The sequence below is a fragment of the Leptodactylus fuscus genome, chromosome 2 (genome assembly GCF_031893055.1).
Source record: "Leptodactylus fuscus isolate aLepFus1 chromosome 2, aLepFus1.hap2, whole genome shotgun sequence".
In the NCBI taxonomy this organism is placed as follows: Eukaryota; Metazoa; Chordata; class Amphibia; order Anura; family Leptodactylidae; genus Leptodactylus; species Leptodactylus fuscus.
Window position 1 is genome coordinate 242,928,024 of NC_134266.1, and position 18,916 is coordinate 242,946,939.

Genomic DNA, 18,916 nt, shown 5'->3' on the forward strand with positions numbered 1-18,916 from the left:
ACATAGATCGGCGCTTATTTATCTCCATTTACACATACGTTTTTGGAATTTAGGCTAAGGCCCCATGTGGCACTCCGCAGCAAAAACGAGCTGCGGGAAAAATCGGGGCAGCAACGCATCGTGATTCTTTCCAGAGCGCTTTTGACAGAAAGTTCACATAGGTGTCCACGGTGGACTTTCAGTTTCTATTACATCTATAAGGAAACCGCCAGCGTTTCTTTAGGTATACATGACATGCTACAATTTCCAAAACCGCAATGGTTTTGGAAATGGACGCGTGTCCGCAGTGCGTATTTTAACACAAAGTCAGAATGGGATTCGCTAGAATAGTAGAAGGTAGTGGATATTTATTAAACAGGCGCAGTTGCATGATACACATTGACCGGTGTTAGTTATTTTAGGTACACTATTTTTCGGCTATGTGCACTTTGCACCTATATTTCTATAAAAGCACACTTGCATCATAAATTTTGCACAAAATTTTCCACGTGGAATTGTGATTCCAATACTGTGTTACAGGACAGACTCATGTGCTGGGGTGCAATGTGCCTTTTTTTGCACCTTTTTAAATAGGCACAAGTTATAACTCCAATTTGGCCATGGCCCCCACCCACTTTTTTGCCAAAAAGTGGCGAGAGATGAAAAACATCAGGAAAAAAGATGACAATGCATCATAAAATGCAACCAAGCTGCACAAAAGGATCTACCATAGAAACCGCCAAAAATCGCTGAACGGAAAAGTCCGGCATGGAGGCAGTAGGAACATGGCGGACCTTATTATAGTTAATGTGGTCAGCCAGTGTGTGAGTGTAACTGCTGTTTTAGTGGTTCAGTTTTTCATCGTTCGAGTCCTGCAGCAGACCTATAACAGCCCGGCGCAGATGTGATCCTAGCATTAATAAATGTGACCCGATGTCTCGTCTTTATGTGTTAAACGTATGAATTATCAGAATTACTTATAGCTCCTGAACCCTTAGGAAAAATCTATATTTGGGTTCCAACACTTCACGTGTGCCTATTTATTGCAAATCTGCCATGCAATTTCTCATTGGTTGCAATAGACGCCCCAATCTCATTCATAATGCCGCCACTCATCCGTCAACACATGTATATCCTCCTACGTGAATACAAACAAAATAGCTCTGCTTTGAATGAGGCAAAGTGTTTGGCTCCATTCACCTACGTGGCGGCACACATTAGCTGCACCTCAGGTATGCCGGAGAGAGTCCTCTCACAATACTCTCACAGGCTCTGAAGAGGGAGGCCCCGAGCATTAGATTTCCTGCTTTCTGTTTGCACGGAGTTCTCCATTACTTTTCTCTCTTTATGGATTCAAGAGGCCCATTGAGTAATTGGGCCAATAATACGAGCTGACTGGTCAATGCTGGGGTCATGGCTATTGAAATGACTAGATATGCATCTGTATTCATTGGCGGAGTAGAAAGGAAGAGGAGATAAGTAACATACCTCAGTACAAGGGTGAAACTAGTCATGCAGTCCCTCTTAATCAGCCGTGCAGCGGCTTTAAAGTTCAGCAGAAAACCACTTAAGTGAAAGGGAATCTCACAAGTAATTGTGTCCCTTGTTAAAAGGGACAAGAAAAGAGAACAGAAGGAGTGGTCCGAGCTCTTTAATCCGGGCCTGACATGAGCCGCCCATCAAAGCTAAAGAAAGGAACAAACGGCCATCTTTTCTTTAATGCAAAGGCACATTAACATACTTTCCTGTTTTACTTCTGCGCTACAGCTAATTGAATCGCACGGGGGACTGAGGCTGCTTTGTGTCATCAGATTATTATAATTAAAGGGGTTTTTCTCAAAATTTGCAAGTTTTTGGCTTAAAAAATTTTAAAAAATGTTTCCCCTTTGCACGTGTTATCCTATAACCCTACAAATTTTAAAAATATTTTGCTTAAAAAAATCTTCAGAAAACCCCATTAATATCATTATAAGCCTAACACAACTGCATTTCAGCGGCCGCAAGACCAAGGCTCCTGCAGGTCAACTGAACTGAACTTAGAAGTAGAAAACACTCAAGTGACCAAAATTTGGTTACTTTAGCTTGGAGGCTGTAATAGGGAAACCAAAATGTGGCCGTGTTATGGTCATCCGAAGGGGCTGTCTGGTTGTAGGTTTATCCAGCACATCCCACAGATGTTTGGTAGGATTGAGTTCTGGAACATTTGTCATCACCATGAACTCTATGACATAGTCCACAAACCATTCCATTAAAGGTTGGATTTAGTCAACAAGATTTAGTAGCCGATACGTGTCAAGGTAACATTCGCATAAACGCCAGGGCCGAAGGTTTCCCAGTCGAACATTGCCAAAAGCATCTCACTGCCTTTGCCAGCTTGCCTTCTTCCCATCCTGGTGTGATATATTACCCGGGCAAGCAAAGCACCCATACCAAGACAAACCATCATCCATATGATGAGAATGGAAATGTGTTTCAATAGACCAGTATTCTGGTGTATTAATAGTTGTGATACTTCTGTGCCCATTGTGGTGGGCAGGGGCCGGCATGAGCACTGTGCCCAGTCTGGGGCCCAGCAATATAGGTCCATATGCAGCAAGTGCCAATGCATTACATGTTCTGACACCGCTGTATTATATAGTCAGCATTAATGTTTTAGTTGTTCTATGATAGCTATTATGTAATCTTCAGTACCCATGAGTACCAATGAGCCTTGGGCGTCCATGACACTTCCATCAGTTTACCAATTATCCTTCCTTGGAACACTTTTGGAAGGTACTAACCACTGTACACTGGGAGTCAGTTACAAGACCTGCAATTTTGGAGATACTCTGACCCAGTCAACTAAAAACACAATTTGGCCTCTTTCAAAGTCAGTGAGATCCTTACTAGAGATGAGCGAGTACTATTCGAAACGGTCATTTCGAATAGCACGCACCCATAGGAATGAATTGAAGCAGTCGGCACGCAGACTTTGCCAGCGGCCTGCCGCTTAACCCCCTGCATGCTGGCTGCGTCCATTAATTCCTATGGGTGCGTGCTATTCCAAACGGGAGTTTCGAATAGTACTCGCTCACTTACCCTTGCTCCTTACCCTTGCTCACTTTTCTGACTTCCAACACATCAAATTCAAGAAATGACTAATATAACCCCCACCTATACAGAATATATGATGGTTCATAGGCCAATAAAAACTTACAAAAATAACAACGGATGTAGTTCCTCGAAACTGGGGTACAAATGGCCACAGGGAGGCAGATTTAGACAGGGCAGATTTAAACAGGCCAAACTTGGACTAGATGGTCTTAACCCCTTAAAATATGGCAGCCTCTGGTAAGCTTCAATAGTGCAAATGTCCATAGACTGCAAAGCAGTTGTATTACAGTCTGGGGGACAAGTAATAAAACCATTAAAAAATTTGAAATAATAATAATATTTTAAAACTTTCAAAAAAACGAAAAACTAAAATCACTCCCCTTTCTCCAGAGCTCAATAAATAAACAAAACTAGATATAAGCAAACTAGGTATCCTTGCATCCGGAAATACTAAGAATAAGAATTTTTACCATGCAGCAACTTCTGTACCAGGATAAAAAATTACAACAGCCAAAATACTGTTTTTTTTTGCTTTTCTTTTCTTCCAAAAAAATTCAATTGAAAAGCAATCAAAACATCATGGTATTAATAAAAAGTACACACTGCTGCTCAAAAAAGACACCTTATGGAGCCCTATAGATAGATAGATAGTTACAGGTGTCAGAATATGAAGACTCCAAGAAAAACTTTTTTTTTCCAATTTTTGTTTTCTTTTTTAAAGGCGATAAAAAATGACAAAAAAATATATATAAATTCGGACATTCTTAATCTTGTTGACCCACAGAATACAGCTAATGTCATTCTGACTGCTATGTGAATGCCATAAAAACAAAAGCATTAAAAAAGTGGTGCAAATGCAGTTTTTTTTCTAATTCCACCCCATTCTGAATTTTTTGCCAGCTTCTCAGTACATTGTATGGAATATTAAATGGTGCCGTTCTGAAATACAAATTTTCCTGCAACAAATAAGCTCTTAAATGATTCTGAGAATAGAAAAATAAAGTCGTTAGGGTTTTTGGAAAGAAGGGAATAAAAAAACAAAATCGAAAAATGAAAAATGGCTGTGGTGGGAAGGGGTTAAAAGGCCCCAGATTTATCACAGTGTCTAATGCTGTTTGTTACATCTTTAGATCTAAGTGGATACTACCGATTACCTGGCTTAGTTTACGCCGAAAATTTATGCCAATTTTTTGTAGCATTGTGTTACATCTTAAGCCACACCACTTTTCATTCTAAGCCACTCCCATTTTTAAAGTTTGAGAGTAAAAAAAATATCTGAAACTAGATGTTGGGCAAATTATATGGCAGAATTGAGGTGCAAATAGAATAGCAAATGTGGGCCATTATGTTGACAACTGGGACCTCCATATGATCAGAGATATTTGGGGTATATTTTCATGTACCCAGGCTGATACATGGACCCACTGACACAGACATATTTTATGAACCAAGTACAAATGTTCTACATCTTACCCCCTTTAAATGGTGGCCATCAATCACTGGGGTCCCGACAATTACATATAAAGGTAAATACACACATCTGTCGTAGGATCAATTTGGTCAGACCTGGAGCAGAACATTTACCAGCTACAATTAAGTGTAACTAGCGGGAAACAAATGGATGAAGTGTGTGCGAGTACGGCTATTATGCCAGGGGCACGGCACATCGCTAATGAGTTCACACTAACGGTATCTAAGCTTGTTTTTTACACAAACATTTATGGGTGGTGGATCAAGATGAACATTTCCAAGACCAAAGTTCTTGCACTATCCTTTTGTAACATCCTACCTTTACGCGTTGTAGTCATGTTCTGGCTAAGCTATACACACATTCCCCTTTTTGAAGGAATACCGCTTTACTCAAACATAATTCAACTGTACAAAACCGTCAACAGGACGGCAACCCTTACAACAGCACACACAGAATGTCCATGCACCAGAAATGGAGTTCACATCTGTCGATTTAGGCTGGTCAATTGGCACTGGTGAACCTGAAGTGAGGAACCGTATGAAACTGGTGACATATTAGAGCCACATCATTGGTCCCTCCAGTGACTCTTGAGGTCACTGATTGGTCTCAGTGGTCATGTGAGTCCCAACATGTGAGGGAAAGGGGACTAAAACAGGACAAGTGAGTGTTGGGGACTGGACAGTATGTCTATTTTTTTCTTTTATACCAACCCTGGCCACTCCGCAGGTTTTTCCAAATCCTAAACAACCACTTATGGTTATGGCTACCCTCAAAGGCTAAGGTTGATCTATGCCTATTAGATAAGTGCAAGAGATCATGGGAAGAATATGCAAATCTGTCTTCCATGATGTAATTAGAAAGACACCGGGCTGAAGAGATGCAAACACATCGAAACGGCCGTCCTCGGTTGAGATACTGAACCTGGTAAAATCCCAGCATCATTGCAAACACAAGGCCTATGGAAGGTTAGGCATGATGTTAAAGGGAGCGCCCTCTATTGGGCTGCACGGCTGAGATTCTGTTTCTCTAATTACATCATGGAAGACAGACTTGCACATCCTCAGCTAGCGCCCTCTATTGGTATACACAAACTGAGGCTCTGTCTTTCTAAGTACATCATGGAAGACAGATTTGCATATTCTTCCCATGATCCCTTGCACAGTGGAGAGCTAATGGCTTAATAAGACTCCATACACCTATATGGTGGTCTCGCCTTAAGGAGTGACAATATCCCCCCCGACCCTATTAGATAAGTGTCAGCTAGGATATAGAGATGGTTGCAAACTGCTTAGTCACGAGCCGAGTTTAACCAAAATATTCCAAATTGTTCCGGTTTTAATTAAATCGAAAAATTGGGGATTTGTCTCGCACGAACAAAAAATGGGCGCCATGACATACATTGTGGTAAATTATGTCAATGCTCAACCCATTAAAAAGCCTTGAAACTTGAATTGGGATATCAGCAAACCATATTCTGCTTCTGCGCTTATTCACTTCACTCCCAGACTGAGTAAGGCATTGTTTAAAGTAGGTGGAGTTTTGTACATTGAATATATAATGTATGAATATATATACATACATACATACATATATATATATATATATATATATATATATATATATATATATATATATACACACACACTCACATATATATGACCATTTCATTACTTTTTTCCCAATTTTTTTTACTAATTTGTTTGCTCCCCGGAGAGGATTTAATATAAAGCATGTGCTTAATTCTGCGCACATAAACCAATGCATTAAAAAGAACGTATGACACATGAAGAAAGACAGTCCTCTAACTTTCCCAGGTTATTTAATAGCTAAATGAGGGTGAAACAAGTAGGACTTTGTGAGGGAGCAGCGCTGAAATGAATGAGGGGTGAGAGGTGTAAATGTGATAATATACAGCGCTTACAACAGATTTTTTTCACTTTTGTAATCCATGCATATTTTAGTTACTAAAATAGGACCTGGTACTAATATGCAGACGATCTGCACATCTGGACGGGCGCACCGGGGGATGGGGGCAAACTAATACACAGTGCAGAGAAAGAAGGTCTAATGGTATAATAAATGTTCTGCACAATATTACCAAAGCATACATATGCCATATTGTTTTATGAGACCTCTCCAATGTCACATGACATGAAAATCCAAAAATGATTTCTGGAACAAGTTTATGTAATATAGAATGTTTGCATTATATTCTATGTCTTATGTATTACATGCAGCTTACTATATGTTATATGTGCTGTATGTTGCAGTTACTATATGTGTGATATCTTGTATGTTACTATATGATCTATAAGTTGTATGTAACACTTACTATATGTGTGATATGTTGTATGTTACAGTTACTATATGATCTATAAGTTGTATGTAGCACTTACTATATGTGTGATATGTTGTATGTTACACTTACTATGTTATATGCCTTGTACTGTATGTTGCGCTTACTATATGTTATATATGATGTTTGTTGTACTTACTATATGATTTACACGTTGCTCACTATATACTGAAGATGTGATTTTTACTATTACTATATGGTATATGTTGTTACACCTACTGTGTTATATATTAGTGTACATTATATATGCTGCATGTTGTATCTACTATACTTTTTTGATAGGGAACTTGACCCAGAATTTGGAAAAGCTGAAAATTCAGCTACAAATTCCTGAACTAGGAAAAATTCCTGAAGCTGAATTTTCAGCTATGAAAATTTCATCAATGTAAATTGTGGCTTACGTTAGGGTTCGCTCGGGGACCTGAAAAACCGGAAACCCAATCCGCTTAAAAAGCGATTACACATGGAAACTCGTGGCCCAATAAACTATAATGTGGTCTGCCAGGTTTCCACCCAAAGGGTAAGTTCAGACTGAGTAAACGCTAGCTTATTTTGTAGAGTAAAATTACACTTGTAAATTTTGCTATCCCATTGACTTCAATGATATTTTTTACACGTGTAAAAATACGCCTGTAAAAATACGCTTGTAAAAATACGCCTGTAAAATGTCATTGAAGTCAATGGGAGTCTAAGGGGGCATTCACACGGAGTAACGCCGGGCGTGTATCACAGCCGTACACGCCGGCGTTACGGCAGACTGCCGAACACTTCCCATTCACTTCAATGGGAGCGCTCGTAACAGCGGCGTTTACGAGCGCTCCCATTGAAGTGAATGGGAAGTGTTCGGCAGTCTGCCGCAACACCGGCGTGTACGGCTGTGATACACGCCCGGCGTTACTCCATGTGAATGCCCCCTCAGGGTCCATTCACACGGAGTAACGTAAGGCGTTTTTTGTGCTTATTTTGTGCTTATTTTTACGGCCGAAAAAAGACGTTTCCATTGAGTTCTATAGTAAAATACGCCTGTATTTTTACGTCCGTAATTTTACGCCTCGCGTTACTCCGTGTGAATGGACCCTTATAAGCTGAGAGGGTTCAGGTTCTGTAGGGTATATGACACACATGACATGTCCTAATTTGATTTGCCTTGTCACTTTGCTTTCAGCTCTTTTCCTACTCTTTATATGTAATCTATGTTACATTACAGTATTTTATTGTGTTACTTGCTAAAAAGCCACGTCATCATCTCAGGTTCTTTCTGTTCACTGGTTTTAGAAATCCTTGTTAAATATTCTACCTCCTGGATGGGAATGAAACTTTTTATCAAGCCTAGAGTGGATAAGCAAATATGGCGTATGGTATGAGAAGATGAGATCACACGTACAAGATTCAGAGGAATTTCTTACAAATTATAATTGGAATGCTTATCTGGGAAAGGATGTTTTAGAAAGGAGACTGAAGAAAGTACAGAGAGGTTCTTGACGAAGACTAAGGGGCTGAAAGATAAGCCGTGGCCTGGGAAAAAAGGTTGTAGACGAGATGGGCCGGTGGTGACACAGTGTCTAGAGAGTGGTTTGTATTGTACAAGAGCTAGCCGGGTGGAGTTGTAGATTATGTCTATTGCATGGAGTAAAAGGAGGAGGGAACAAAACCTAAAATACAAGATATCTGACAAAGACGGGAGGTGGCCATATGGATTAGATGAATATTGGTTAAAGCTGCTGAGTTTGATGGGGCCAGCTGACTATCTAATGCGTATGGGCTCTTCCCTGACAGTAGATGTCGGAGGGATCAGCTATCGGCCTTCAATATACCTGATACTCTTATACTCAAGATAAGGAAATAAGGTGTCTGGAACTGGGTCTGGGGTGTCTTACTTATGTCCTCCCTTCCTACTGAGAATATATGCACCCAAGTGTATGAGGTGGGGGTGGTAGAGGAATAGCTATCATTTGGCTGACAGAAGCGGCATAACTTGAAGCTCCTAGACCCCAATATAACTTCTGTACGAGGCCTCCCCACTATAACGTATTGATTATAGTTAGAGATGAGCGATGTGTTGGGTTGGAAGACCCAAGTACTTTGCTGAGTAGCTGAAATCTGTCGTATGAGAAAGTGTTTGTAGATGTGTTTTGAGTAGAGATGAGCAAATGGCGTTCGATTGAATTGGTATTCGATCGAATATCAGGCTGTTCGAGGTATTCGATTCCAATCAAATACCACGCGGCAAACGCACTAAAATTTTATCCCCTCCCACCTTCCCTGGCGCTTTTTTTGCACCAATAACTGTGCAGGGGAGGTGGGACAGGAACTACGACAAAGGCATCGAAAAAAGTAATTGGTTGGCTAAATCAGGTGACCTCCACTTTATACGAATAGTGGATTTCAGATTCAGTTCATATGAGACTGTGAACTATGTGACTGTGAGACAGGGATAGATGTACTGGCAGGGTTAGCTAGGAATTTGGTGCTCTATATACCTTCCTTGCTAGCCCGAGATACATACAAGAGTACGGTCAATGCATTCCTATGGGAAAAAGTCAGCTCCCGCATACCGCAAGCTGCCAGCGATCCCGACTAGCATATGGTGCACGATGTGTTTGCATTGAACTTACTCTCGCATTTAGCTCGGGCTGGCAAGGTCTCATCACTTTCAAACTTCACCTGCAAGCACATCTTGTGGAAGCCCATTATATGCAGCGGTCAGGCTTATATATCAGGCTAGACGCTACAGCGATGCCTCTGGTCTGTGCCAGTCACTACATTGGCTGCCTATTCAATATAGAATAAAATATAAAGTTATCACCCTCATCCACAAGGCTCTCCATAATGCCGCACCTTCATACATTTCCTCCCTCATCTCTGTCTACCGCCCAACCCGTGCTCTCCGCTCACTCAATGACCTAACACTTACATCCTCTATTATCAGAACGTCCCACGCTGGTATACAAGACTTCTCCCGAGCTGCACCACTTCTCTGGAATGCTCTACCCCGGACAATCAGATTAACTCCCAATTTCTACAGCTTCAGACGCAAACTAAAGATGCATCTTTTCAGACAAGCCTATCACAATTTCTAACGTAAACCCTTAACCTTCCTCTGTCCCCGCTCCCACATAATATGATGTCATCTCAGGATAACATTATCTGTCCAAGCTCCATCCACATGTTAAAGGACACGACTGTTGACAGCTCATAAAGTTTTATGTTTGTGTAATGACAGTCACCTCTATTACAAAAGTGTCTGACCTCTGCATAAGCAATATCGCCCCTGCTACCTCTTGTGTCACCCCCTCTACCTCATAGATTGTAAGCTCTTGCGAGCAGGGCCCTCAGTCCCATTGTGTGAAATGACTTTCTTTGTAATGTATCTTTCTGTCTGTATTTGAACCCTACAAATTGTACAGCGCTGCGCAATATGTTGGCGCTATAGAAATAAAATTTATTATTATTATTATAATATGCTAATCGGGATCCCTGGCAGCTTGCGTTATGCGGGAGCTGCCCTTTTCTCATAGGAATGCATTGACCAGCGTTGATTGGCCGAATGCCATACAGTGTACAGCATTGGCCAACCAACGCTGGTTCTGATGTAGGCTCGTCTGTGGAGAGGCAGAGTCTAAGATCGGTCCACAGCAGTCTCTGTAGCAGAGCTGTGCGCTGAACTCTACTACATCTGAAATGTAGCAGAGCTGGCTGTGCGCGGAACACAGAGCTGGCTGTGCGCTGCTACATCTGAGATGTAGCAGAGCTGGCTGTGCGCTGAACAAAGAGCTGGCTGTGTGCTGGTACAGAGCTGCTACATCTGAGATGTAGTAGAGCTGGCTGTGCGTTGAGCGCTGAACTCTGCTACATCTGAGATTGGACCACAATGGAGACTGCTGTGGACCGATCTTAGACTCTGCCTCCTGTGGCAGAACCAGCATTGATTGGCCGAATGCTGTACACTGTATGGCATTCGGCCAATCAACACTGGTCAATGCATTCCTATGGTAAAAAGTCAGCTCCCGCATTATTAGTGGCGTAATACAGTGACTTGGGCATGTTAGATACCCCCAGGCATGCTTCTCCTACTGTCCCAGTTGCATTGCAGAGGTGTTGTCATCATTTCCTGAGGTGTAATAGTAGACTCTCCTGAGTTGAATGGTGGTTTCCCCTGAAACAAAACTTTTTTCCCCATGGACTATAATGGGATTCGATATTCGTTCGAATAGTTGAATATTGAGGGACTATTCGAAACGAATATCGAATATTTCACTGTTCGCTCATCTCTAACTATAGTACTGGCCTCTGCATATTGGGAAGAGACACTTTTGGGGCAACCTTGGCTCAGGTGCACTGCCATTCTCTGCACTCCTTCCAGCCCTTGATGACAACTATCTAATATACTGTATATATGGATTTATATGACATGGACATACAGTACACATAGACATTAGATTTGCCAATGCTGATGATTTAGACCAGAATCACCACAATGTAATGATCGGTTGGAAAATTTGACTTTTCCCATTGGTTCAAAACATTGAAACAGGTTCATTTTTAACCAGTCAATTTTTAGTCTCTGCATTATAAGCAGGAGCAGTGTTATCTGGCAGCCACTTATCTCCATCAGTCCCAGTATATGGTTAGCCCTGAAATATATGCAGTTACTTCACTGCATTTACCATAGAAGCACATGCAAAGAACAGCTCAATTTGGGTGGAATGACTGATTTTGCTTATAATGTATTTACTGTCTTTTTTCCCCATATTGTTCCAAAAACAGCAGTTATTTAATGTAAAGTTTATTATACGAAGATATCCAGTCCATAAACATTTTTCTGTCAACTGTATATGTAGTGTAATATAGTTTACAATATCTTCCTCCTCTAAGCTTCTCTCCTCTATCATATAACCTATATATCACAGAGCTCAGCTTTTCTCTTCCATCATATAACCCTATATATCACAGAGCTCAGCTTTTCTCTTCCATCATATAACCCTATATATCACAGAGCTCAGCTTCTCTCCTCTGTCATATAAACCTATATATCACAGAACTCAGCTTCTCTCCTCTATCATATAACCCTATATATCACAGAGCTCAGCTTCTCTCTCTCTATCATATAACCCTATATATCACAGAGCTCAGCTTCTCTCTCTATTATATAACCCTATATATCACAGAGCTCAGCTTCTCTCCTCTGTCATATAAACCTATATATCACAGAGCTCAGCTTCTCTCCTCTATCATATAACCCTATATATCACAGAGCTCAGCTTCTCTCCCTCTATCATATAACCTATATATCACAGAGCTCAGCTTCTCTCCTCTATCATATAACCCTATATATCACAGAACTCAGCTTCTCTCCTCTATCATATAACCCTATATATCACAGAGCTCAGCTTCTCTCCTCTATCATATAACCCTATATATCACAGAGCTCAGCTTCTCTCCTCTATCATATAACCCTATATATCACAGAGCTCAGCTTCTCTCCTCTATCATATAACCCTATACATCACAGAGCTCAGCTTCTCTCCTCTATCATATAACCCTATATCTCACAGAGCTCAGCTTCTCTCCTCTATCATATAACCCTATATATCACAGAGCTCAGCTTCTCTCCTCTATCATATAATCCTATATATCACAGAGCTCAGCTTCTCTCCTCTATCATATAACCCTATATATCACCGAGCTCAGCTTCTCTCCTCTATCATATAACCCTATATATCACAGAGCTCAGCTTCTCTCCTCTATCATATAACCCTATATATCACAGAGCTCAGCTTCTCTCCTCTATCATATAACCCTATATATCACAGAGCTCAGCTTCTCTCCTCTATCATATAACTCTATATATCACAGAGCTCAGCTTCTCTCCTCTATCTTATACCCCTATATATCACAGAGCTCAGCTTCTCTCCTCTATCATATAACCCTATATATCACAGAGCTCAGCTTCTATCCTCTATCCTATAAGCCTATATATCACACAGCTCAGCTTCTCTCCTCTCTCATATAACCCTATATATCACAGAGCTCAGCTTCTCTCCTCTATCATATAATCCTATATATCACAGAGCTCAGCTTCTCTCCTCTATCATATAACCCTATATATCACAGAGCTCAGCTTCTCTCCTCTATCATATAACCCTATATATCACAGAGCTCAGCTTCTCCCCTCTATCATATACCCTATATATCACAGAGCTCATATGCCATTCCGTATACTGACAAAAATCTACAAATTACAAAGAGTCTGACCAAGACACAAATAATAGATAACTCAGTATTCGAAATATTCGTACTCGATCGAATACTACTAGCTAATCGTAGTAAATATTCGATTCAGAGTCAGCGTTGATTAGTCGAATATTGAGGGGCTATTCAAAACGAATATCGAATATTTCACTGTTCGCTCATCTCTAATTATAGTACTGGCCTCTGCATATTGGGAAGAGACACTTTTGAGACACTTTTGGGGCAACCTTGGCTCAGGTGCAAATCGACGCTGGTTCTGCAGCAGGCTCGTCCTTGCTAGTCAGGAGAGCTGGCAGCTTGCTGTTATGAAGGAGCTTACTTTTTCTCATAGGAATGAATTGGCCAGTGTACAGCATTAGGCCAATCAACACTGGTTCTTCCAGAGGCTCGTCTGTGAAGAGGCGGAGTCTAAGATCGGACCCCAGCAGTCTCCATTGTGGTCCAATTTTAGACTCCACCTGCCAACAGACGAGCCTCCAGCAGAACCAGCGTTGATTGGCGAATGCTGTACACTGGCCAATCAATGCTGGTCAATTCATTCCTATGAGAAAAAGTAAGCTCCCTGGTAACAGCAAGCTGCCAGCTCTCCCGATTAGCAAGGATGAGCCTGCTGCAGAACCAGTGTTGATTTGCTGCAGGCTCGTCTTTGCTAGTCGGGAGAGCTGGCAGCTTGTGGTTACGAGGGAGCTTACTTTTTATCAGCGCAACTGCAAGGGCTGTGCAGTTAAAGCGCATGGACCCCATAGACTATAATTGGGTCCGTGCGCTTTAACTGCACAGCGCTCCTCCTAAACACTCTCCTCCTGCTACTTGTGGACTTGGTGACTCTCCTTTAGTCGAATAGTGATTTCCCCTGAAACGAGCATTTTTTCCCATAGACTATAATGGGATTCGATATTCGATCGAGTAGTCGAATATTGAGGCTCTACTCGAAACGAATATCGAATCTCGAATATTTCACTGTTCGCTCATCTCTATCCATAACCGTTTCATTTCTATAATATGGATCATTGGATCCACTAGGCTTGGGCAGTTTCCATGGAGGACTGTCAAGTTCTTCAGCTCTCCGCACACAAACACAGACACATTTTAACAAACAATCTCAGTACAAGGAAAACTTATTAAAAGAAGAAAATCCAGTTAGCAAACACTTAAGATGTTTTACTAGTGGATCTAGAGCTCAACTGGAATGTTTACTGAAAATACAGCTCAAACGCCGCCTTCTTCTGTAGGCCAGGTGTTGGCCTTTTGTATGTATGTATTTCTTTCTACAATTTTTGATACCCTTTGTAGGGTTTTTTCCACTCCAGAATGACAATGAGCCTATTCCTTGCTGTATGTGCTATTATCTAGGGTACAGAGGCTGGAATACAACATGTCCTTTCATCTCCGGTAGCACACCTCCACTTGTGATCTGATCGCAGCCCACTGAGGACAGCCAACATCAAACAGGGCTTTCAATGAAGCAGGTAATCTGTGGACCCCGGGCTTGTAATCACACGCTGACTTCTGAATGTTTATTCACCTTTGTGTAATCTGGTTCCCATAAGTGTTCTTAAGAAATATCCAAGATAAGGGATGTTTTCATAACTAATAAAGCAATGGTGACTGCTCCAGTACTGAGGGACTCTCACAGGCCTTGCTGACACCATCATGAGCTGTATTTGTGGCACTTTGTATTATTGTGCTGTCTCCCTCCCATCCTGTCGCTATATGCCACAATGACAGGTGTATTGTCTCTGACTACCAATGTGGTCATATCAATTCCAATACTACGGATGTTACATTCAACTCTTGCCGCCATGAATTTGCTTTAACAAGCATAGCCTTAGAATATAATAGTGACCGGATTTTTTAATATACAATTACGGATGTTTATTTTGCAACCTATCTTTAAAGGGAACCTGTCACATGGAAAATGCAGTTCAATCTGTAGGTAGCATATTATAGAGCAGAAGGAGTGGAGTAGATTGATATACAGTTTTATGCAAGAATAGTCAGTATAACCATTGAAAACTCTGCTCTTTCTATGTTGAGAAGTCCAGGAGGCGGAGCTATTATTGAAACATAGTCAAGGGGGAAGGTCAATAGGTTATACTGAATATTTTCCCACAAACCTATATATCAATCTGACCAGCTCCTCCTGCTCGATGACATACAGCCTACAGATTACATAGCATTTTCTATGTTACAGGTTCCTTTCAAGGGTAGGTTCACACCTGCAGTCCCGGCTGCACCAGATAATATGACAGACATCAATGACTTTCTAATTTATCAATTATGAATATTCAACACCATGGATATATAATTGTTACACTATGAATATTATATAAGATAAGGCATGTACATTGCCAGTAACCTTATTCTGATATAAATTTGATGACTTTTGATAAACCGGAGTCTATTGGGTCATAATTTCCTTGCAAAACAATATTATTGCAATATAGGGACCTTTACTGGGAGCAGAAATATACCTTTGTGGCTAGAAACCGATGAAGCATGATGATGATGCATAGATAATCATCCTTTTATGAATATACAAATCGGGCTGCAAGTGCACTGAGAAGCCTGATCCAGATATTCCTATAGTCAACTGTGAACCAGGCCCAGGGTGAAAATATAATTCACAGCTAAAGGGTCAGAGATTACAGAGAAGAGTTAGAGCACTTGTGCCTGTCTGTAGGCAAATCTGGAAAATTGGACCCGCAAACAGTGCACTTATACATACCTCCCAACCGGCCCGATTTCCGCGGGACATTCATGATTCCGGTGACGTGTCCCGCAGTCCCGGTTGGAGGGAGGTATGTCCCGATTTCAACTCAGATCTGCATCCAGAGGACGCAGATCTGATTTGAATACATACGCGGCTGAAGCAAGGAGCTGTCACAGTTCAGCTCCTTGCTTCGCCACTGCACGCCGCCTACTGGCTGTGTAGACGCGATGTGATGACATCACATCGCGTCTACAAATGTGCACGAGAGAGAGAGAGAGCGGCGAGGGAACGAGGAGAAGGTAAGTGTAATGTGTACACTGAGGTGGAACGTGAAACTGGGGGCAGATGAAGGAGAGGACGGCATGACACTGGGAGCAGAGATGTGGGGAGATGAATCTGGGGGCAGAGATGGAGGGACATGAATCTGGGGGCAGAGATGGAGGGACATGAATCTGGGGGCAGAGATGTGGGGACATGAATCTGGGGGCAGAGATGGAGGGACATGAAGCTGGGGGCAGAGATGTGGAGACATGAATCTGGGGGCAGAGATGGGGGGGACATGAATCTGGGGGCAGAGATGGAGGGACATGAATCTGGGGGCAGAGATGGAGGGACATGAATCTGGGGGCAGAGATGGAGGGGACATGAAGCTGGGGGCAGAGATGGAGGGACATGAATCTGGGGGCAGAGATGGAGGGACATGAATCTGGGGGCAGAGATGGAGGGGACATGAAGCTGGGGGCAGAGATGGAGGGGACATGAATCTGGGGGCAGAGATGTGGGGACATGAATCTGGGAGCAGAGATGGAGGGACATGAATCTGGGGGCAGAGATGGAGGGACATGAATCTGGGGGCAGAGATGGAGGGGACATGAAGCTGGGGGCAGAGATGGAGGGGACATGAATCTGGGGGCAGAGATGTGGGGACATGAATCTGGGGGCAGAGATGGAGGGACATGAATCTGGGGGCAGAGATGTGGGGACATGAATCTGGTGGCAGAGATGAAGGGACATAAATCTGGGGGCAGAGATGGGGGACATCAATCTGGGGGCAGAGATGGAGGGGACATGAAGCTGGGGGCAGAGATGGAGGGGACATGAATCTGGGGGCAGAGATGTGGGGACATGAATCTGGGGGCAGAGATGGAGGGACATGAATCTGGGGGCAGAGATGTGGGGACATGAATCTGGTGGCAGAGATGGAGGGACATGAATCTGGGGGCCGCGCGCCGCACATTTTGTCCCTCTTTCAGTTCTTCAAAAGTTGGGAGGTATGCTTATATGCATAAAAAGATGATTATATCTGCATTGCCACATCAGTTTGTGGTCACAAAAATTTGTTTCTGCTCCTATAAAATGTCCTTATTCTTGGTCCTGGGGGAAGTCTGAACCTGATAGACTCCCTTTAAAATGAATATACCTGGCACAGGGTGAATGAAGTTACAACCTGTTGTTTTCCAGCCACATGCGATAAAGCGGTAACACTTAACAAGCAGCTGAGATGGAAATGACTGTCTCTGCAGGGAAGGAGCTAATAAAACTGGAACAAGGTTATTGGAAACAAGAAGATTTTGGTTACTCATTTGTGCTGAAGAATTTCTACGCTATGAAAACTATGAGATTGACTGGCAGGAGGTGCCCAGCAGGGCCGGGCCGCAGGGCGGTTATTACACAGATAAACACACTCCATGAGAACAGTGGGGGGGCAAATTTGAAAGACAAACACGCTTTGGAGCAAAATTCCGCTACAGTACTCATCTACTCAAGACTGCGAGTAACCCTCCCCGGAGACATGCACAATTGAAGCAGGTGTGAAAGGGCCAAGATGCAAACAGAAGAGATGAAAGAGAGAACACTCAAGAGGCCACACCATGGCACACACTGCAAACTCTGCAAGATTTAAGCACTCCACCATTATCTAGATCACAGTTGGACCACCCAGTGAATCTGGCAGTAATTAGAAAGGGGAGGGGGGATGGTTTTTGGGGTAGGGGGGAGCAGAACAGAGGTGGGTTGCTTACATCATATCTATGCATGCCTTGTGAGTGTAATCTGCATGAGGGAACATAAATGAAAGTCTGCGTTGAGAATACAAATAATTAAAAAAAATTAGCATAAAACACTGAACATCATTATATGGGTTAGCGGTACAGAGGCCAGACACAACATGGCTCTATGGAACATGATACACAATCGCAGAGGTTCATGGCGTCAGTGCAGGGATAGGATCTCAAGCAAGTAATCAGCTCCTGGACTCATGGAAGTGTAGATTGTAATTATACGTGGTGGGAAGGTTTCCTGTCTGGAGGAATTCACAAGGATTAACCTAGTAGCTAATCACATCTTGTGTCTATTAGGGTCTATATAACACCAAAATGTATGTATTGCTTCAATTACACTCCTTAAGGCTGGCTTCACACTAGCTCTCCATCTGGCGGACTCGGAAACAATGGGCGTTGTATATCCTACTGTATCTCCGTGTGCCATCCATGTTCGATCTGTATACCTCTATGTGTCCTCCGTCCATATAAAAAATTAGATGTTGTCTACTTTTTAGCAACCACCTAGCAATGTGTCTTTACAGACAGCACAGAGATGACGTCCGTGTTCTTGAATGTTCAGATGAGTAGTGAAATGAGAAGAATAGTGCAGGAAACAACTCTCCGTCCATAAAAAACAATGGACGTGCAAATGGCCCAACTGACTACAATTGGTCTGCGTGCTGTCTGATTTTTTCCATGGATAGCATATGGACAGAAAAGTTGTTAGTGTGAAAGGACCCTTTAAGGGAGTCTGTCACCAGGATCCAGCATATCAACCCAGCTCCGCAGATAGGTTAGGCACACCTTGATCATACATTGTTTTCCCTCTTGTGAATTGCTGCCTCCGTTGCCAAGATATCACCATGTAAGGTTAATATGCAATTGAGTTCTTTGGAGCAATGGGGGTATTGCCGTTACTCCAAAGAAATGCCCTATGTATCTGCCAGCCTGGGTTAGTATATTGGGTTCTGGTGACAGACTCCCTTTAAGGGGTTGTCTTATTATGACTT

At 42.3% G+C, this 18,916-nt stretch overlaps 1 protein-coding gene across 2 annotated transcripts in view; it reads right to left on the reverse strand.

Moving 5' to 3' along the window:
* ATP8A2 (ATPase phospholipid transporting 8A2) overlaps positions 1-18,916 on the reverse strand; it is a 576,493-nt gene that overhangs the window by 22,476 nt on the left and 535,101 nt on the right. The gene's annotated exons all lie outside the window — the stretch shown is intronic.